We start from the raw sequence: 22,070 nt of genomic DNA on the forward strand, positions 1-22,070 counted from the left end.
TGAAGAACAATAAGAAGCAGTAAGTTCATTCAGTGGGTAAGGCAGGGAACAGATCAAGAGGAGGAAGGCGGGGAAGTTCTCCTTGCTGCATTTCCAAACAGGCTCTTTCACAAGACAGCAGAGGTCAGTGTGCTCATTAGGAAAGAAGTGGGGAAATCGAAGGCACTTGGGGCATTTCAGTCCTCAGCTGACAAAAACTGTGACTTTCTTCCTCCAGAGAGGAATTGCTAATACAGATTAGTTTTTCTGTAGTTAAAAACCAGTATATTTTGGCCGGAAGTAAATACAAAATCTGCATTTTAGAAGAATCCTCTGAATTCTCACTGCCATTAACCCAAAGAAGTTATTAAAAAGAATATGGGCTTGGAGACTCCACACATTAATTTCTGTCACTTGCAGGACTGGAGGGTATGCAACAACAGACCCTGGGCAGCTTTTAGTCTTTGCCCGAGAATACCAAAAAAGCTTTTTAATGACAAATGTAATTTGCAAGAGCAGCCCAAGAGGCTTTATTGTCATGTGTATTTCTCACTAGAGAGCTGCAGTTCTGAGCATGATAAATCTGACATTATTCCCTGAGATATCAGGAAATGTGTGTGGTTCCCAGGGCAGCCCTTATGCAGCATCTTTCAGATGACCCTGGTTAAACTTGAGAAGGGAGAGATGAAAGATTGGGGAACAACTGGAAATCACCACAAGCTTTGTATCCAGTCAGGCAGTTGCTTTCAGTCCTCAATGCAGTCTGTGCTGTTACCTACCATCCACTTTATAAGTTTCTATCCTTTCTTAAAATTTGTAAAATCAAATTTAGCTTTATTTTGACAGCTGGCATTAAAACTTCATTTTTTTCCTACCTCACAGGAAAAGAAAATAATCTGTTCTTTGCTTGGCTGTCCAGTTGCCTATTTTTTTGTCCAAACTCAGCATGCTGAAGCTTGAACAGGAGAGGGCAGTACAGGAGTGTGTGAGCGCCCAGACTGTCAGAGCAAAATAGGGCGAGCAGGGATACAGGCATTTAGGAAGCGTGTTTTGTTGTCATCGGTGACAAGAGACAAGTTCTTAAAACTCCATTTGCTTTTTTCAAATAAATGTTTTTGTATGATAGACTGTAAATTAAATTCAGAATTGTTTAGTGGCTAAAACTGGAGGATGGTATTATTTATGTTGACACATTGGGTTTATTTGTAGTGATTGGAGAGGTTTTTATGGGGGCTGAAAAAAACAAAACAGCAATTTTTAATTCAGCTAAGGATAATCTGGGATATTAGAAACATATATTTAGGTATCTTTCCTGAGCTGCGTTGAATCAGTTTCATGGGACTGCATCCCTGCATGTGTTGGGATTTGTGGTGTGGCTGAGCAGGGGGAATGTGCTGAGGCACGGCTTAATCCAGAGGCACTCCAAGCATGTGCCATGAAGTGAGGAGAGACAGCTTTGCCCTCTGACACAGGACAGCAGTTGAGCCTTTTAGTGCAATTCTTTCACGGAGCAGCAGTGCTCTAATGTCTCCACAATGTACAGCTCAACGAGCACATGGATCAGCGTCCTCTGTTGCTGTGCGTCCTGCCAGCCTAATTCCCCCACCTCTCCTGGAAGGAGGCTCACCTGCTGGGCTTTGCCTTTCTCTGACTCCCCACCAAAACAATCCGTGTCTTACCAGGTGATTCGGATGATTGTAGGCAAAGGTAGAAGGTGATCCTACAGACAGGAGGAAATCCCTCCCTCCTCTCTACAAAAGCATGGAAACACACTTTTAAGAGCACAAGGCCAGCTCATACATGGAGGTAGGAGTTTGGCAGTCTGGTCTTTTGACACAGAAAACATTTGGGACTGGTATAAGATTGGTCAGCTGATCTATAGCCTTTTTTTAGTCTTCAAAGATTGTTTCAGGTGTCATAATCTTCCTAAAGATCCCTTTATTTCTCTAAATAGGGAAGCATTATATTAGCATAACAAAGAAGGATGCAATTATCTCCTACTACCTGGTTTGAAGGACCTGTTAGAAAAGACCTGATCATCATTTATGGTAACAAAGACCTATTAGGGTTCACTATGTCACCTGACGCTGTAGAGGCAGTTGTCAGTACAAGGAAGAGAGAAACTTCTGCTCCAGAATCTCTTCTAACATCCATGTGCCAATCGCTGATATAGAAGTCAGCATGAGGATTCATCTTAAATCCACATCTCAACCCAGTGATGCCAGTTCTGAAGACCCAAATCACCGATACAGGACAGAGGAGGACTGAATTGAACCACTATACATTTGCTGCTTGGTTTATTTTGCAAGCTTCAGTATCATAAGCTGATGGTGGGTCTTTTCTACTCACATAGCTAAAGCAAAATATGAAACAGAGGAAATGCATGGAAATAAAAAGCAGGCAAAAGAATTTGCCTTGGGTTGTTGTTGTTGTTGGTTTGGGGTTTTTTTAAAGAGGAGATATAGAGAGGAACTCAATCAAAACAACAACAAAAAATATAGAATCTGTTTAAAGACTGACCTTAATGACATTAGTGATTCCTCGAGCACAAGTCTGCTTTGCTTTGTACATCCTTTTACAAAAAGGGTGACCTCAACTCACTCAGATTTTTTCCTTTTGTTCTTTTTTTTTTCCTTTTCAGAAACAATCTCTCCAATCTCTAACAATCTCCTCCCTTTTTTATCCTAACAATTCTGAAATGTTTACTTCCACACCATTATCTTTTATGGAACTTAGCAGCACGGTCATTTGTTATTTTTAGAGCTTTTCAAACAGCAGAAGGTTTCATTGCAGCTTTGCATATCTTTGCTGCCTGCTAATGTTACTTTTCTTTCATTAAATCACTTAGCTCAGTGTGTGTATCATAGCATTTTCTCTTTGAGTGAAGTAACTTTCTGTTTCCCTTCTGCTTATTCTCCTTACACACTGTCACAGCTCTTGCTGTGAATGCAGCTTGATGAGCTGGAGACTCATTCTTCTCTGGTCCTGTGATATGAATTAGTCATTGGAGGGCATTTTTGGTTTAGTTTCAGTGAGAAGGAATTCTGTTAATGCACTTCAAGGTTACTCTCTAATGCAAATCAAAGCACAGCAAATAGGAATTAGAAGAAGATCAAAATTCCTAACCCAAACTAAAATCTAATGTAGATGCAACTAATGGGATTTAGTGCCTATACCATAAAGGTACTTCTGAAAGTGAATCAGAATTACTTCTCAGCTTGTCTACATGCGTTTTTTAAGGGAACACACAACTGACTTTAAGTACAGTCGTGCATGGATAACTGGAGTGACACCACCACCAAATGTCTGTCCTAGCTTGGCTAGTTGGTTGTGTGATTTTTATTTTATATGTAATCTTTAGATCTGTTAGATATTCTTAGGCTTGCAGTTTGAGTACCATAAGTTTTTTTGTGTAAGACTTTTTTTGGGTAAAGTATTTTCTTTTAAAGATAATAGAGCTGATAAATACATTAGAAAAAAACATTTTTGGAGGATGAGTTCTGTAGGAACATGACAAAAGCCTTATCTTCATCTGATTTCTATCTTCAGGCTCAAACATTGGGAATCAACGATCTGATCCCAGGCTCTCTTACCAGGTAGATTTATAAGCATAAAAAAATCTGCATGCACAATGCTGACCTCTTTCCAGCCTACATAGATTTACTGCTAGATATACTGCATCAGTAAACTTCACCTCAAGGGGAAGGGAAAAAAAACTCTATGGAAGTGATGCAACATAATTTGACAAATTTAAGTTCTTGACTTAAGAAAGCCCTTTAATTTGTTAAAAGTACAAGTGGGTATGTGCTGAGACACTACCAAATAACAGATAATTGCCTGTGTCTGTGTATTCAGCAGCTTTCTACAAGGGATCTCTTCTAGCACTTTTCTACATTACTAAACACACAATTCTTAGCTCTTCCTAATTTTTTTTTTCAGCTAGCCTCTCAGTTGCAAGAGCTCTCTTTGAATAACAAATAGAAGCTGATGAGACTCATGCTATTACACAAGGGGGGATGACTGGGTAGACCTTTAAAAAAATCTTCTGCTTCTTTCTGAATTTCTGAATTTTTCTGTTTTCCCTGAGGCCATGCCTTGAACATCAGAGGCCGGAAGGCAGCATTAAGGCTGGGAGTGGTTGTATACAATGGCATGCCCCTTTTCAGTCTAATGAATGTGTAAAGGGATCATTTGAAGTAGTTTATAGAATTGTGGGTTGTATTGCTGTTTCTTTGAAGTAGCTTTTTCACACTGACTTGTGCCAAAATTCATTCTTTCGTCCTTAGGGTAGGGAATCTCCTAGATGTCTGTCAGAGCAATTGGCTTAACTCCTTTGATTTGAAGGGTATTGCAGTATTGAATTACCAAAGGGATTTCTCTAAAGAAAGGGGAGGAAGGAGAGAAGGAGACTTGGGGAAGGCCTGAGCTGCCTGTACCAAAGCAGTGAGCAAACAGCCTTTACTTGTGCTTTGCCAAGAGCTGTCTGATGACACCACACAAGTACCCTTTTCTCACCTGTACCTGCAAATTTCTGAAGATATGATTAAAATAGGTTCAGTGGATTTTTTAAGTCGCTGGATAGCTGAACAGTTGTTGCATTTACTGGAGGGCTAAGATGCAACCTGCAGGTGAAGATCTAAAGGCTGTCACTGCTGACAAGTGGTTTCAGCTGTGAAGAAAGTGGAAGTCTCCCTGTTGAGCTTCAAAATTTGTTGGCAAATTAGACTTCAGTCTCTGTTTCAGTGTTGTCTACAGTATCTTATGTATAGAACTATGAACTGAAACGATTAAAGGAGTGATTTTGCATCCCTTATACACTGTAGAGAGCTTTAATACTAGTGCATTTCGATGGCCTGTCTTTTCTTTCTCTTGGTTACATAATAATAGACTAATCAAAGCAGAAATTATTCTCCCGTCATCTTATAATGGAAGGATTTTAAAGTGAAAGGAAAAAAATCTCACCTTTAACTAGAGAGTTTATTATAACTACAGCTTCTATGTATTATCATTGGACTATCTCTCCTAAATGATCCAGAGGGATGCAGGTGTGCTCTTCAGAAGACTTTGACCCACTGCCTATTTTAGTGTATGTTTATCACTCTGATCTGATGCTAGATGTATGATCCATTGGTTAAATACATCTGTCTACCTGTTGAAGTAAGCCAGGCTGAAGCCACTGATGCAAAGAGGCTTCAGCAGCTATTCAGGGAGCAGCACCAAGTGACCGCTCTGGCATGCCCTGTGCAATCAGGTTCTCCACCCATACAGCAGGCTGTCATGCCAGTAGTTCTCTTAAGAAAAACAAGTTAAATTTAGTGCTTAGAGATGGAAATATTTCATTTATCTGGCCACCTATCGTGCTGACATCTATCATAACATTTTCGATTCCTAGCTGAAAATATGCTCAGTGTAAAATACACTTCCAGCATCTCTGACTTTTATTAATACAGCTGTAATGCAATTTTCATTGAAGCTCAGTTTGGTTTCAGTGTTTCTCCTGGTGAAGCAAGGGATGAAATGCATTTTCACTGGAAGTAGAATGCAGCCCATACAGTTAATTTCTTAAAATATTTTAATAGTTCATTGAGGTTTTAGCAGTGAAAATCCTGTAACAAATCCTATTTGTAACAAGTCTGTGGTGTTTGCAGATGGTCTTTTCAGTTTGTGAAGTAAATGCAGTGCCTGTGGAAGTTACACACTGACAGTCAGGGCAACAGTAAACTCTGATTTTAACACATTTAACATTTTAAAAGCAGAAAAACCTAAAGCAGCAGCAGCATCACAAGTTTCATTATGATTCCCAGCATCCGGGAATAAAAGTCGTTGGCTTTTATTTTGACCAAGCTAACTTTGGTGTTCTAATTTGCAGGTGTCTATCAACTTAGGGCACTTGAATCACGGTTCTTTTTTGAATAAGCTTCTGTTAAAATCAGTGGTTTCCTGAAGAAAGACACTTGAGCCACACAGAGATCTCCAGAGTGCTGCTCTGAAAGTCAAGGTCCTTGTCTCCCACCTCTCCATTAGCCAAAGGAGCCTTTCTAAAACAGTTTTTAAGCCATATTTGCAGAACAGATTAGTGCAATATTTTGAGACTAATTAATTTGTGTTTAAACAGTGGCTAATACTCCTGGAGCCTTTGGTTCTTACAACTTCTTCCCAAATTTACTGCTAATCTCCTTTTAATGTAGCGCCAATGATGTCACTTACAAATAGTGCTTTTGCAGTAACTTTGTGTGGATTTTTTCCTCATAAAGATGTAAAAACAACATGTACATACAGGCTAGTAAAAAGATTGTCCACTAAACCTAATTAGTTTCTCCAATGAGAAACCAAGTTTGTGATGTGCCTCAACTGCTCAGTCTTCTGAGGTTTCGTCTGGTAGTTTTCAATGTATCCTCCCTAAGTGTATTCCTTTTGAGTTGAAAGTCTAGCTCTGTATCTCTCTGTCTTCTGCAAAATCCAGAAAGCAAGGTGCACAGAACCATGAGCATTTGGACCTTCCAGACTGTATTGCTTGTAGCTTACACAGTATTTTGGATTCTGATCATTCCTGCTTTCTCTGTCTTGAGGGCAGCAGTTCAGGTCCTGTCCAGGGGACAGTTCCAGGGGAACTTCTCATGTTGAGCAGGATCTCCAAGCAGCAGAAAATGCCCAGTCCATCCTGATCACCTCTTCAGTGCTTACTGCCAAGTATTCTTAGGTACACCATCTCCGATTCCTCTACAGTGCTTCATCATAAACCTCATATTAGGTCCAGTAATTTCTACATTTATAGTCATGTTACTTTTAAATGCTTTTTGTGATTTTTTTGCCCATTATATTATTTAAGGCTCCCTAAAACAAACTTGATAAAATTCCTTCCTTGCATATGACACACAGACTGTTGCTTCCTGACATCTGATTTTACATCCTTTCAGCAGCTGCTCTTGAAACTTCAGCAAGAACATCAGAAACATTTTCCCAAAGAAAAGAGTACTCTTCCTTGAACTTCACCCATTTTATGTGCTTACCTATTTTTTGTCACTTTTTTAGAATACAAACAATTTCTCTGATGAACTAGTATTTTTTACTGACTCCTTTTCTGTAATTCCTTCCATATGTTTATTGTCCTTTGTGAAAAGTATGGAGTAAATTATTCCTACTGAGGTCATGTCATTTTGTTTACATTCTTAGTAAATATGAAGTGTGTGATTGGAGCCCTTTAGGCATCTCAAGTATGAATGTCTTTTTCCTGAGTCTTCTATAAAAACAGGATGCTGAATTTTGTGGAGCTAACCTGGCAAGGAATAGGTTTAATAAAATAAATAGATTTATTGGTACATATAGTTGTTTTTTGTTAAATTCCTCTCTAGTTTAACAACTTACTAAACATTAATAGTAAAAAAAGAAGAAACTATCTTCCTAGAACTCGTTTTCTATATGGACTTTATCTTTAGACACAGCCTCATCATTGCCTGGGTGTCATTATAGCCTGCTCCTTTCTGAAGTAGTGGGTATAACCCCTTGGCACCAGTGTAGTGGGTGAGCAGCCTTGCTCTGGGTAAAGCCCAGGAAATCTGCCAGGCTCACGGTGTTTTTTGAGAATGACACATTTTTCGCTGTATGATCACAGTTAGGAGCTGGGAAGTAACAGATCACAGCTTGCTGCACTTTAGGAGTGATGGATGAACTGTTCTGTTAGCACTATGTCCTGTGAAAGACTGGAGTATGTTTGGCAAGAGCATCCTTAGACATCTTAATGGTGAAAATCCAGCAAGGCTTAGCTGAGCATGTGTGAGCGATGATCTTTCAGAGGTTTACAGCTTGCCCAGACTTTCAGAGGAGCAAGGAAATGCATGTCTCTGGCTGTAGAACCAGGCAGTTCCTAAATGCCACCTCCCTGTTCTCTGGAGTACAGGCAGCAGGAGTTGTTTAAAATACACTTTTTAACAGTGCTTCATATTTCTCTCCTCAGCTAAGCTTTCTAAAAAGTGAGGAAGTGAAGTCTGCCTTGCCATGCTACCCAGAAATATGCACTGCAAGTCCTTCCCTGCAAGAATAAATTGCACATTCTACAGAATCCCATGTATACCACAAAACCTCTTGCTTCTCCTGTCTTTTAGAAACGTATCACATAACACTAGTTAGAAGTGTTTTCCTCTGCCTGTTTTCCTTTCAGCCTTGACTGTTTCATTGCTTTGCCTCTCAGATGACCTTTCCACGTTCCAGTGCAGAAGCAGCTTGGTTTATTAGGAAAGTTAAAGAGCTATGCATCTGTGTTTTCTGATGGCTTTACTATTCCTACTAGGCTTTTCCAATGGCTAGACAACTTACTCGACATTTATGTTTTGAGAGAAGGAAGGAGAACTGTAATAACGTTCTGTGGGGAGAAATATTTTCATTTCTATTAGAGACTGATTCCCAGCTTTGAGCGCTTCGTCATTAGTGGGTTGTAAACCTCTCAGACAGGCTGTCCCATAGCTATCTACTGAGCCATTTGTCAGGGCAGAAAAATGTGCCTGGTGAAATTGGTCACTGGCAGCCTGCAGCTAGACTGAGCAGGCTTTCAAAAAGGCTGCCAGACATTGCTGCACTTTTAATAGTCAAAATCCTACATTAGCATTTATGAGAACATTTATTGAGAGTTTGAGCAATTGCATGGTTTTTCTCCTTGATGTAATATTAAATCTCTGAAATACAAAAATTGTTCAGAATGATCAGGGGTGTATGTGGAAAGACAGGGCAAGGAGGTGTTCCTCTCATCACCAAACCAGACCCCTTGCTCCTTCCAAGGCAAATATATTGTGTAAGCTCACTTATAAACGTATCAAAATCCATCTTGAAACTGCTTTTAGTTCCATATGCATTCAGATACTTTCGCACAAAGTCTTCTTTAGTGGTTGGATACTTCATTCAACTTTCTAGCTTATTTATCTTCAGTTTTCCTGTTGCTGAGCTGAACAAGCCCCATTTTTTTCAGATAAAAATGTTTTCTTATTTCTGTAGTCATCCTTAGAGATCTGCTTTAAGTCTGTTGCAGTTTGAATTTGAGCACTAATGACCAGAATTGTTTCTGTTGTAGTTCTACCATTTTTAGGACAGAAATAGCATGTCTTGTGTATTTACAGGAAGTATACTATCTGATGAGTTTTGCATGTCTCATGCAGTGCTGATAGCCCAGAGTCATCCCTGAATCAACTAATGCCACCCAGATTCTTCTCTTCCTGTTGTTTTTGATCACAGAGTCCCAGCTGGAGAGATTTGCTATTATTCCCCACTAAGTTGATGGCACGGGTGAGGTTTATCTCATTTTATGTTGCTGTATTGGTCTCTTTTGTCTCATTTCTGGTTCTTTAGAATTTATATATTGTATAATATTTAGGCTTCTACTGCCTTTAGCAATACCTCATAGCTTTGTCAGCAGCACTCCTAGTTTTTGTGCAAAAGTCATCAATAACCATAGTAAGACAAATCCTTAAGGAACATCACTAAGACTCTGTGTAACCCAGGCCACTGTCTGTTCCTTCCTACTCTTTTATGAAGTCCCATCTCTTCACTCCAAACTAATTCTCCAGGTGGCATTGTATCAAATGTTTAACTGAAATTGGATAATCATCTACCAGACTTCTGTCAGCTGAACATTCAGTTATCTCACCCAGAATATTGGTACAACTAGGTTATCACCTGCATTTGTCAGCTTTTGTCCCACTTCCTCATCCTTTCTCACATTTAGTTTTTCTTTTCAAAATCTGATTAAACTTTGTGCCTGTTTGAAAAGCAAATGACTCGACTGTTGATTCCTGTATAATTTTTCCTCTTCCCTTATATTTGTGTGCTATATTCGGTGTTCTGCAGTTACTCAGTTATTCAGCCTTCAATTGAACCAAGTGGATATATGGAGAGAAACAATTTGCAAACAGCTCTGTGGGGGTTGCATGTTTACAGCATCTATGACTCATATCAAATTTGCTCAACTTACAACTGCAAATATGTTTTTCTAGCTGCTATCTCTGCAAAAACATGCACAGATTTTTAAGCCAACCTTTGTCCATTTTAGCTCCATGCATTGGAGTTTTGTATCCTACTGCTTTTCTACTTCATTCTGCCATCACTTGTTTCCCTTTGTCTACAAGAGTTGGTTGAGGTAGTCTTTGTGAAGGCCAGACCCTGAATTTTGTGATCAACACTCTGGAGAAGCTATGAAAAAGACCATGTAAAAAAGCTCAAATAAATTAAGCAAGCATTATGCATATTAAAGACTCCTCATGAATAGATCACATTCCATTTATCATCCACAGGATAAGGTATATTCTAGCTAATGTCTCTGTCCTTTTTCCTTTCTGTGGTGTTGGTGGATGCAGAAAGTAGGACAGTTTATTTATATCTGCAGAGTAAGCGTTTCTGACTTTGAATGTGCTGGGGGCTGACGGTAGCACCTATTAATAGCTGTGTTTTAGAGGAACAACACATGCCTCTTTATATTTGTCACAGTTCTTTTGGTTTACAGATTGATACTTTATCTTTTTTCTTATCTCAGATTTGTACTGCTTTAGCTTATTCCATGTCAATTATTTGGCCCTTTAGTTGAAAGTGGGAATTATTTCACAGAGTTTGATGTTAGCAGGTGAAACTTTAGGAAGTCCGCCTAGTCAGTGCAAACAGATTAGAGGAGATTTCCAGGAGATTTTGTGGGATGGGATAGTGAGGATGGACCAGGTTTCTGTTTTTAAGGTGGCTCATTGTTAGAGATTAATCCCACTTTAGATATTTTTTAATGGCAAATAATCAACATAAAAGAAGTGCTAATGCTGTTCTACAAGAGCAATGAATGGCCTAATTGAATTTCTGGGAGTGCAGAGAGTTACAGTGAGCTGTGACAGAACAATCCAAGACTGGGACATTGCAGTAGAAGCTTAAACATGTTATTGCACCTAATACAGAGCAATCTTTGCTTGCTGTGTGCCCTGCTTGGTGACATCTGGGGATGTGTCCCTTCAGCTCAGGAACTGGATGCAGAACTGCTCTGCCCAGAAAATGCAGCATTCCAGCCTTGCAATGGGCAAACCTGGTAGGTTTGGATGAAGTATCGTCCTTGTGAGTCAGTGTTTTTCCTGGGAGCTGAAAATGGTGTGTTGCTGCATTGCAGCAGAGACTGAGCTCAACCCAGGAGCTTGAGCATGGTGCTGTCTTCTGCCATCTCTCTTTAGCATGAAGATCACTGTGTAATGATTTCCAGGCTCTGCTCTCAGGTTTTGTTCAGTTATTTGGGCAGTTCTGGCCCAGTGAAGAGACAAAATACCTGTGCAAGAAAATAGTGTATTTTTCAGATGCCATATAAAATAGCTTAACTTCTAATTCTTTGGTGTAAAAATAAAAATCTGTTTAAAAAAAGAAATAGAGGTATGTCACAAATATGAGGAAAATAAGACATTATTACATCACAGATAATGGTGGCTGTCATAGTTTTACATCTGAGGTTGATAAAATCTTAACGAAAGTGATCTAGAACATCACCGTGATGTTGGCCAAGACTGTGAGGTTGCACAAGATCTGCAGTAAGCAGCCCTGCTTATCTGACCAAAAAACACAGTGATAAAGTGTATGGGGAAGCTTTTTCATGTAATATTTTTCATTACTTGAAACTGTAAACACTTTATTACTTGGGGGTGATTCAATTCCGAGGTGACATCGGCTGCTGCCAAGCCCCATGGCTGGCTGCACATCACTGTCAGGAGGGGGAAATGATGCACATGAAGGCTGCTCTGGTGGCATCACTGAGTGAGCTGCTCCACTGTGCATGTCCCCTGTATCTCCCTCTGTGTATGTGTGTGGGGTCTCCTTATAGCAGGAGGAAGAAGAAGGAGTAACTGAAGGATGTCCATCAAGCAGCAATGGCACAGGGAAAGGTTTTGATTGCAGCCTTCTGTGGTTCAAAAGCATGCTTCCATGTAAACTCATTGGATCAGAAAAAGTATTTTCCATATCTGAAATTAACTTTGGTTATGGCAAAGGAGCAGGAGCCTGAGGAGTCTCCTTTCCTCCACAGGCTCCATTACATATCCATGGAAGTGGATCTGTGTCTACTGATCATTTGAGTACCTATTGGCTTAGATATATTATATATTAATATTTCTATTGTAACTACACAATATTCATTGTGTGAGCACCCTGCACCTGCCCAGTCCCAGGACAGCAAACAGCATTCAGCTGCCACAAACCAGCACCATGATTAAACTTCTGCTGTCAGCCCATCAGACTTGACTGGTTGTTTGCACTTAGTAATGGCTTTGTTTCCTGAACAACATCAACAACCAAAAAAACCAGTTAATTCTGAAATGGCAAGTCTTCTTTCATTTTTAGGCAGGCTCAATTCAAAGCAAAAAATCCCAGTGCTTCTGCCACATACTTGGAACATAAATCAAGTTATCATTATTCTTTTGGCGACAATAAATAAGCAGGTGTTGAAACTTGACCACAAGATGACTAGTGTTTTTCATTATTTCTCTTTCCTGAAAACATTAACAATTTATACTAAATGGAAATGACTACAGATCTCAGGCATTTTCTGTCAGTTACTTGTTTCTTCATACCTCTATTAAAAGCTGTGTTTTCACTAACACACACACACATTTTCAATTGGTTTTAAAGACAAAAAATGCTGTTTCTTGTGTGCTTAAGAAACATTTTAGATGAACTCCACAAGCCATTCAATTGTTTGTTAATTAAAATAGCACAACTAATTCTGAATATAAACCAGAAAGTAACTCAACAAGGCATTTAACCACTACCCTAACTCCATCCTGTCACACCTTCTAAGTTGAATGTGTGTTTACATTTTCTTCTAAATTGAGACCTCTGCCAGCATCTTTTTTTTAATCTATTGCACATATTATGAATTATTGTCTGTTTTATGAATATGAGTTCATTCCACTTAATGGTCGAGGATACTCCTACATGCACTTGAGATTTGTACTGTTGATAATTTTCTTCATTGACTGATACTGCCATCTGCACTACCGTGTGGTTTCTAATTAACAGACAAGAAGAATAAAATGAGCATTGATTGTATAATTTTGTGTTATTCATAGTTGGGGATCTGCTGTCTTAGGGCAGCTTCAACCCTCATGTACTCAGAGGAAGGGGTGGCTTGACACATGGTTGTGCTGTTCATTCATTGGGAAAAAATAACACTGCATTGGTCCATCTTCCCCTTCTCTTCAGATCCTTTCCACAGTCTCACTTCTTTCATTTTGTTTTTCATCCAAAATATGCTTCATGCTGCCTGTCTTGTCTCTTGTATAAAGTAGTTTCAAGTTAAAAATTAACACAAAGTGGGATAATTCATGCAGTTCTTTCTTCTTAACTTGCATTTTTTATTGGTTTATTCTGGTTCTTCCCAGGCTTTTTACTTGCTTGCCTCTTCTTGTTCATTCACAGACTGTGAAATGTTTGGACTGAGCTGTGTATTTATGATCTCTGCAAAGGTCAGTGCAGTTTCAATGGGTTATGAGCATAGATGAACATAGGAGGACTTTTAAATAATATATACTTAAATAAAACGAAAAAAGTTGGTGAAGGTACTTTTTGTAGGCTCTTATCCTCAATCAGATATGACATATTCCCAAAATGAGAAGAGTTATCTTTTGAGACAGTATTACAGCAAAGATTTCAAATGAAATAGTTTTACAGCAGGTGATGAAAAATGCAAACAACCATTTAAATCAAAGCTAGAGAGAGAAATGGGCAAAAACCTCCCCTGGTTTTGTTCTGACTCCAAATGCAATATGGGTTTTTCTTAAATATTTCCATGAGATTCATGAGGAGCAAATACCTCTGCAAAATATGGTTTTTCTAATCTCATCAGAGACATAATGCTTATTCCAAATAACATAATCACCTATACTGTAAGCTAAGTTATCATTTACCTTATTTACCTTTTCACCTAAATGCAAAGCATTTTAGTATCAAACTCGGTAGGTAACAGATAATACACATTGCTTTTATCCTAAAATTAAATTGTTCATGATTCATAGCTTCAAAAATTGACTCATGCATCCCAAGCCCACATGTACAAGGTTGTGCTTTGCAGAGAGATGAATATCTGTACCAACAGTGGCAGTTTTTCTCTGTGTATTCTTTAGAGAAACATCTGAAACACAGTAATTTCATATTAGGTCATTTATTCAGTAGATCAAGTACAGTACCAGAGACGGAGTTTGTCTCCAGAGAGTCTGTTTCATGCACAGCATGCAATGCAGTAGAGCTGCAGACTAGATGCTGTGCATGGGTTAGACCACACGAGCTGCTTGCCGTGATCTCTCTTGGTTGTGATGGAAGGGATTGAGAGGTAACTTCAGCGTAGCTTCTCGTCTGTCTGCAGAATGTGCCCTGGGTTCACCCCTGGCACATGTGACCAGCTGAAGAAGGACTCATGCATGGCTTCTTTGCAGCTCTCCTACAGCCTCAGCTCCCCAGCTGAGGCACCCCCCAGCAAGGCTGGGACACCAGGGAGAATGTAACCCATTCTTTGTGTGCATGGTACCTGACAGTGGCAGGACAAACAGCTGCAGTGAGGGACAAGTGTTGTTGCAGTGTGAATGCAGAAATTTTCAGTGTTCCAGTTCTTAGTCCTTTTGTCCTTGGTTGTGTGTGACTTGCAGTGTGGCAGGTTGCCATTAAAGTAGAATTTCTGATTTCACTGTGGAGAATTGTGGCTGTTGCTCTCAGTATTACGGGCTAAAAAGGTTTGGGTTGTTGGGGTTTTTTAATGTTATCCAGTTAAGCCCTTTACCATAAATATTTCTGGCTTTTCTCTGGAAGTTGTTACACTAGTTGTTACACAATTATCCTCACTTGGAGGATGAAAAAGCAGTTGTTCTGCCCTTACCCTATTTTATCCCCATATTCCACCTCACTGTCTAAAGTGTTAATGTCCGTTTTCAGGAGAAGCAGCATCAGGAACAAAAAAAAAGTATAGTATGGTCCTTGCCCAGTACAGCCCCTGGTCTCTAGGTCTCCAGCAGAGCATCACAAGCCACATTTCTCTGCTTTTCAGCATTGTAAATGGTTTCACACACCCTACATTTGGGCTACATTTGCAGAGGCACAGCATGTTCTTGCACTACTGATGAAAGGACAAGAAAAGGTCTTGTGCAATCTGCCAGGTAGAAAATTGTTCCCTCTAATGACCTGGCAGGTTCTTGATAGTGTAGAAAAGAGGAAGCCTTCCTTCTTCCCTCTAATAACTGTAGCCCCTGGGAGATGTGCCACTTGACTTTCTCTTCTCATCAGCTGGTGCTCAGCAGGCTGCAGTAAATCATAACTTCCTCAGCAAACCTGCTCTGAACTTAGCCTGGAGTTAGCTTTTTATTTAGGCAGTAGCAGTATCTGATGTAGCTGTCTAAGTCTAAACTGCAATTATTCTAATATTTCTTTTTTTTGTTTTGTTTGTTTTCTGTCAGTAAATATTGCCCATTGAATGCAACGTAGGTGCCCATTGTCTTTGTCAGTTTTCAGATGGCTTTTCACCTGTGCTATAGTATGCTGGGTGAAGAGGCCGTTTGGAAAAGATAATTATACATAGCATTAGAATGTGATTATTTTTGCCTTGCTGTTAAAAATATTGTTTTGTTTCAATAGCTAATAAATAGATTAATTAGTTTTAATTGTGGTCTTATGTTTTTATGTATTTGCATTATTGCATGAAGCTGCCTACACTAGTTTATGGACACTGCGAGTCCTGTAAGTTTGGCTCAGAAGTTAAACTGGGAAAGAAGATGTCTCTTGGACACTTCTCCATTATCATCATTCTTAGATCCATGAGTTAAAACCGTTTCCTGTGTTTTTTATAAATTCTAAGTATGGCCATTGTTTTCAGAAGGAAGCATTTACCAATTATGCCAAATCTGCAAGCCAGATTTGGCAATTTGAGGAATACACAAACAAATTGGACTGTGAGCACAAAAAACACTGATTGTATTCATTTTAATTGTCCAAGAAAAAAAGCACTGAAAAAATAAAATAAAAATATTGAAATACTTATTTTACTTGGTTATTGTTTTAAAAGTAGGATTCATTTAAATCAGCATAAAGAAGAAAAGGTTTTTGTAAAAAATAAGGACCTTTACAGATCTTGTCTTATGGATGTTCCCCTCTGAATACAAATGGGTGAAACATCTAGACTCCCATGCTTGTGTGGACTTCTGGTCAAGACAGCTGTGCAGAACCAGTACTGGTAGTACTGAGTGCCTCACCTGCTGCTACCTGGACACAAACCTATCCCTTGTCCTTTGTCCTTCATATACATGGTACCTCTTGGAGTATCTTGTGGACAAGGTGGGAGGCAGCAGATCTGAGTGTGAAATTTTACATAATCCCTGGAATTATTGGCTAATGCCCCACCTGAATGGAAGGGACGTCCTTGATGGGAGTATAAATCAGTCTTTGCCACAGTGCAGCAGTGCAGTCACTACTCTGAAGACAAAAAGAGGGTATCTGAGAATAATTTGCAAAAGACTGAGCAAGGATTTTTTGATCATGTGGGTCCTAGGGTGGTGTGCTCATAAAGCTCTATACTGTTTAGTAAAACCTGGAGTTTTACTGAGTTCTTGCAAGAACATTTTTGAGAGGCCTTACTGGACTTACAGAGCATTTACCACAGCTTTATTAGCATCTGTGTTTTTTAATTAAGATATGGGCGGCTTGAGGGAGCAACGGAATGGTTCCCGAAGGAATTTTTTGCATTAATTTCCTTCAGAAAGCACATCTGAGCCTAACTTAAATTCCTTCTGCAATTAATTAATGTAATTTATTGTAGTAAGTTCTGTAGTTTTTCCCTGTAATTGTTCACTGAATTGACAGGTTTAATTTCATGTAACATGAGAACCAGCAGTACCAAGCTTGCAGTGCTTCATAAAAGTTGATATTACATGTTGTGCTGTTGGATTTTGGCAAGAAGAAGGCAGTAAAATATTCCTGTAGAATCAAAATATCCAAATGACAGATATTAAGGCCAAAATTAAAAAAAAAAAATTACTCTCCTAAGGTAGCTCTTAAATCCATATTTAATCATGCAGGTAAGTGGCCAGATTTTCACATGTGCAGCTTTAGAGCTTGAGATCCAGCAAAGTTCTTATTCATATGGTCTGTGTGTCCCTTGTACACCAAAGAAAAGTTTCCAGAAGAGGGTTCAAAGTCTTGATGCCAAAAACAACCTTTCAAGCACAGTGCTCCTCAGGGAACTCCAGAGCTTTCAGGATGTGTCCCTATATAATAAAGATCAGATAATGTGCTGCAATGCCCTTGGAGACATTGGTGTGCAATCCCTGGATGCTCAGCACTGCTGAAGTGTGGATGCACATTGAAAAGGTGAAGCAGAGATATAGGATTCTAAATTTAGTTAACTCTTAAAAAAAACATTCTAGGCCTTTCTTTCAAATGGGAGACGTTTGTTGTGATGAGAATAAAGCTATAAATTGCATCTTTGTTGGTCACAATGCTGGCTTCCGTGGTTTCCTTGGAAGTGGGTCAGACACACTCCCCTCCTGTCATAGACACCAGTCCCTACCATCACTTGCACTGCATGGTGCTGGTGACTGCCCCAAAACACATTGTTGTTTTCACTCTCTGTGTGCCAATCAGATCATAAATTAAATTTATAGAAACACAGAGCTTTGAATTTTAATATTGTGTGCATTTCCCCCCCCCCGCCCCTTTTCTAATGTTTTTCCCATATGCTGCTATTCTGTTCTTTCCTCCTACTCGCTATCTTTTCTGCCTGCTTGCATTGGCAGTCCAGATTCTGGGCTGCATCAGGAGGAGTGTGGCCAGCAGGTTGAAGGAGGTGATTCTCCCCTTTGCTCTGCTCTTGTAGGAGCCCTCCTGGAGTGCTGCATCCAGCTCTGGGATCCCCAACATAAGAAGGACATGGAGCTGTTGAAACAAGTGCATAGGAGGTCCACAAAGTTGATGAGGGGACTGGGGCATCTCCCCTGTCTGTGGAAACAGGCTAAGAAAGCTGGAGCTGTTCATCCTCGATAAGAGAAGGGTGTTTGGAGACCTCATAGCAACTTTCTAGAATCTGAAAAGGCCTACAAGGAAGCCAGAGAAAAACTCTTCATCAGGAACTGTAGTGATAGGACAAAAAGTAGCAGGTACAAACTGAAGGAGGGGAAATTTAAGTTAGATATTAGGAATAAGTTTTTTACTGTGAGTGTGGTTGGACACTGGAACAGGTTGGCCATGGAGGTTGTGGATGCCCCACCCCACAGTGTTCAAGAACAGGTTGGATAAGGTCTTGTGCAGCCTGGTCAACTGAAAGGTGTTCTTGCCCATGGTAGGGCAGTTGGAACTAGATGGTCTTTAACGTCCATTTCAACCCCTTAATATTCTATGATTCTGTGATTCAGTGCTGTGTGGACTGGTAGAAGGGTCAAGTCCAGGACTGGGAAATCCCAAATTCCCCAGCTGGCAGTGATGCTAAAATCTTGGACTCCTTGGAAGAGTTTGGGTCTCTTCACTTCTGGTGCAAAAATAACTTGCCCTTCGTGGGGTTGGCATGGGTTGGCAGCTGTATGGTCCAGCCTCCCAAAGCCACAAAGGGCTGAGGCATGACTGGGGCAAGGAGCCATCCCACAAGACAGAGGTAAGAGGGAGGGTGAGAAAAGGTATTGAATTGGGGTGATACCTTACAAATCTGCTATGGTTGCCGGTAGGAGATGGGAAAAGAGCATCCCAAAGCTGTGGATAGGGAGAGGTTGTCTGTGTAAGTCTGTGCCTGCCCTTCCCCAGCTGATGAGCTCCTTCCCCTGCCTGCCAGCAGCACCAACACACTGCTTTGCCAGGGCTTCAGCAAAATGCCAATGCAATTTTTTATGATGTGAGCTGCCAGCAGCACAGACCTGGCTGTCCATCCAAACCACACATGCTCTGGCTGGGGATGCAGAGGACAGAGCAAGCACAGAGCAGGACCTTCTCAAAGTTCCAGGGATGGATGTGCTGCAGGGAAACTGTCACAGGCAACACTGTGTCTGTCCCTTCTGGACACTCTCTTCTCTCAATGGGTGTAGAACACACCTTTCTTCTGAATTCCCCCAAACTAGCAAGGAATCAATTACAATTTTTCACCTTCTGCTGGTGTAGCTATGGGGAAATGGCAGATTTCTTGTGTTCTGGCCTGTCCTTCCTTGTCCCACAGTATCACGCTCGCTTAGCAGCTTTACTTTTAAGATGCATCAGAGAGCATCTGACAATTTGGTACAATTCAGATGGAAGAACAAAGATTCAAATGTGTGGCAGAATCCATAAGGAGGAAAAGTGACAGGAGACTTATACAAATTACATCCTAGTTTTGGGTTTTACAATTTTTTTTTTATCTTGCAAAAACCAGCAATGATCTGTGTCACTGTACACATTTGTAACTTCTTTTGCATAAAAAAAATCTTAATGCACAAATATACCAAAACTATTATAAAATATATGGTTCTGGATATGCATATGTAGGTCCTTAAATTTATCTGCTAGAGAAAGAAGGGCCCACATTGCTATGCTATCACCTAAAGTATAAAAATAGAAGATTTTAATTAATTTAATATCATAGTGCTGTATTTTGAGTTCTGACATTCAAGGAACCCTTTATCTCTCTTGTTCTTCTGTCTTTTGCTGACAAGCATATTAACTCTGCATATCTAGAAAAATTAATGAAATCCTGCATAACGAAATCCTGATGCTGGATTCTGTCTCCCTCAAAGTGCAAGTTTGCTGGTTTAGCCCATGATTCAATGTGTGCCTCTGAAATGGCTTGGTTATTCTGCTGGCTCTATTCCAGGGTTTGCAGGGTTTACACTGGTTTATTTCTGTAAAAGGGTTATAGAGACAGCCTAAGGTGGAGAGAGCTGACGTTAATACCAATAAAACAGAGTGGAGTGGTAAACTTTCTACTTTCCTGAAATTTCAACTTTGTAGGAATCATAAGCCTAGGGATGTCTCTGAATTATCAAAGTCCTTCAAAAAATGTTGATAATTATCATACTGCTTGAGAGAAAGAATGTGTTTGTTTATAATGCCTTTATGTGTACCAGAAGAGACTAAGCACAGTGAAAGGTTTCCTGAAACTCAGGTCTGAAATTCTCATTCATTATCTTTTGGAGGTAGAGGGAGAATAATCAATCACATGCTGCTCTATAATTATAGATCTCTATTGTGGGTTCACAGTGCCCATGTCCTTTTCTTAAAGCATTTTCCTTCCAGTTTCAGAAATCAGTAGAAAAGCTGGTCCTGTTTGGTTCCTGGGTCACTCAGTACTATAGAAAACAGCATCTCCATTCATTCTCCTTTTTTCAAATTTCTTGTGAAAATGGGTTAATTGTGGTAATAATGGTTATGCAAATGTGTTGCTTGAGAGGAGATGTAGTTTGTCTCATGAAAAAGTTCATAAGTTTTATCCTAGTAGGCACTGAATGCGGCTCCCAACAGATTCATTTTCCTCACTTACTGCAGAACCAGGTTGTGTACTTTAAAATCTTGAGTCCTCTGCAGGTTAGTGGTGATTTTCTTTTTCTCCACAGCTGGTCTTCTTCAAGTCCAACAGGAAATCTCAAAATTTTATTTAAATGCCTTTTCCCATGTATAATAGAACTTGGGATTCAAAAGAATTCATTCAGCATGCTCTCCAAATGGCGTTTAACTTCCTAAGAAAATACAGTAACAGGAAGTTTTGTTTTAATTAGTACGTGAGCTGTGCAGCAGCTAATGTATTCCACCTCTTCACTGTTGTAAAAGGGGCAGATTTCTTAGTAGCTTGAAGCGAGCAGAGAAGAGGGACTGTGTTCTGCTCTCCATATGCTGCAGAGCCCCATTTGCAGGGAAGGTGTGAATGGGAGGTGATTTGTAGCTGCCTGCCACTTGTAAAGAACAAGCTTCTGTTGTTCTCCAGGCTGGAGAGAAACCTGGCTCCCCTCTATAACCCAAGAGCAGTGCAACAGGTAGACATTAGCCTTCAGAGATTTTGATTTCAACAATCAGGGATTGTTATGAAAACTTATTTTTTCATTTACATTAAAAAAGAGGTACTAGATGCCAGGCTAGAAATAGATATCCCTGGTTTCCTCAGACATGATATTTCTTGATGCAAAGTCCCAAGCAAGTCACATTTTAGAGAAACTTTGAAAGTACACCTCTGTTCCCTCTGTCAGGCCAGCCATAAACATCCAGACTGGATCTTCACCTCCCACCTCCTTGGGGTCCCAAACTGGGTCCAGCTCAGCACTCTGATGTGGAGACTGGAAATGGACATTTGCCCTCCGTGCTCCAGTGCTCCTCGAGATACTCTTCTGGTTTTGCTGGAGGGCACAGCTGAACACAGCCCAGTGCACCAGTGCTCCCACACCTCTCCTCAGCAAATGATATTCAACTAAATGAAAGCTCAGTGTCTGATCACCATCTTGTAGGAATATTTTCAGAGCTCTATAAGTGTATGTGTGTGTATGTGTTTATGTTGTATATAGTTTTTACTGTGTGGAACGCAAAGGTATGAAAGTAATTCAGATTCACTGTCAAATATTCCCTGTACATTTTGAACTTACCACCTACGTATTGATTTTTTTAAGTACATAAGGATTCTGTCCTTTGTCAATTGCAGAGAAAGTTTGTTCAGGCATCTCCTACCCAAAAATCCAGGTGCCTTCTTGACAGTCTGGATGCCTGTTTTCAGTGCCATCCTACAAGGGTGCAGCACAGTACAAGCTGGACCTGCAGGGAGACCTTGTCCTCTCAGCAGGACTCTCCATAGACATAAAGGTTTGCTGGTGCAGGTTTGGTTTCTGAGCTGGAGGATGGACACAGAAGCCACTACAGCAGCATCCTTGGAGAAGACAATAGCAATAAGCAGGAATGAGTGTGTTGGTGTGAGCATGTGGCAAGGAGGGTTATTTTTTGATGGATTTCTGCCACAGGGATGAAGAGTCAAGTTAGAAGAGAGGCAGGAAGAGATGTCAAGAGGAGTAGAACTGTGTTGACAGGGTAATAAAAATATCAGGTGACCCACTTACCTCTCACTTGGCTAATTCTCATCAGCAGTGGAGCCGAGAAAGCATTTCTTTCAATGCTTCTGTGCA

The 22,070-nt window shown here is 40.1% G+C and overlaps 1 protein-coding gene and 1 long non-coding RNA gene across 2 annotated transcripts in view; both read left to right on the plus strand.

Moving 5' to 3' along the window:
- SCFD2 (sec1 family domain containing 2) overlaps positions 1–22,070 on the plus strand; it is a 187,369-nt gene that overhangs the window by 147,716 nt on the left and 17,583 nt on the right. The window lies entirely within an intron of this gene.
- Positions 1,669–2,832, plus strand: LOC135299307 (uncharacterized). The gene is made up of 2 exons (XR_010361299.1): positions 1,669–1,785; positions 1,934–2,832. It is a non-coding gene; the product is annotated as an uncharacterized LOC135299307 (long non-coding RNA).

This window comes from Passer domesticus, chromosome 4, assembly GCF_036417665.1.
Source record: "Passer domesticus isolate bPasDom1 chromosome 4, bPasDom1.hap1, whole genome shotgun sequence".
NCBI classification, from domain to species: domain Eukaryota; kingdom Metazoa; phylum Chordata; class Aves; order Passeriformes; family Passeridae; genus Passer; species Passer domesticus.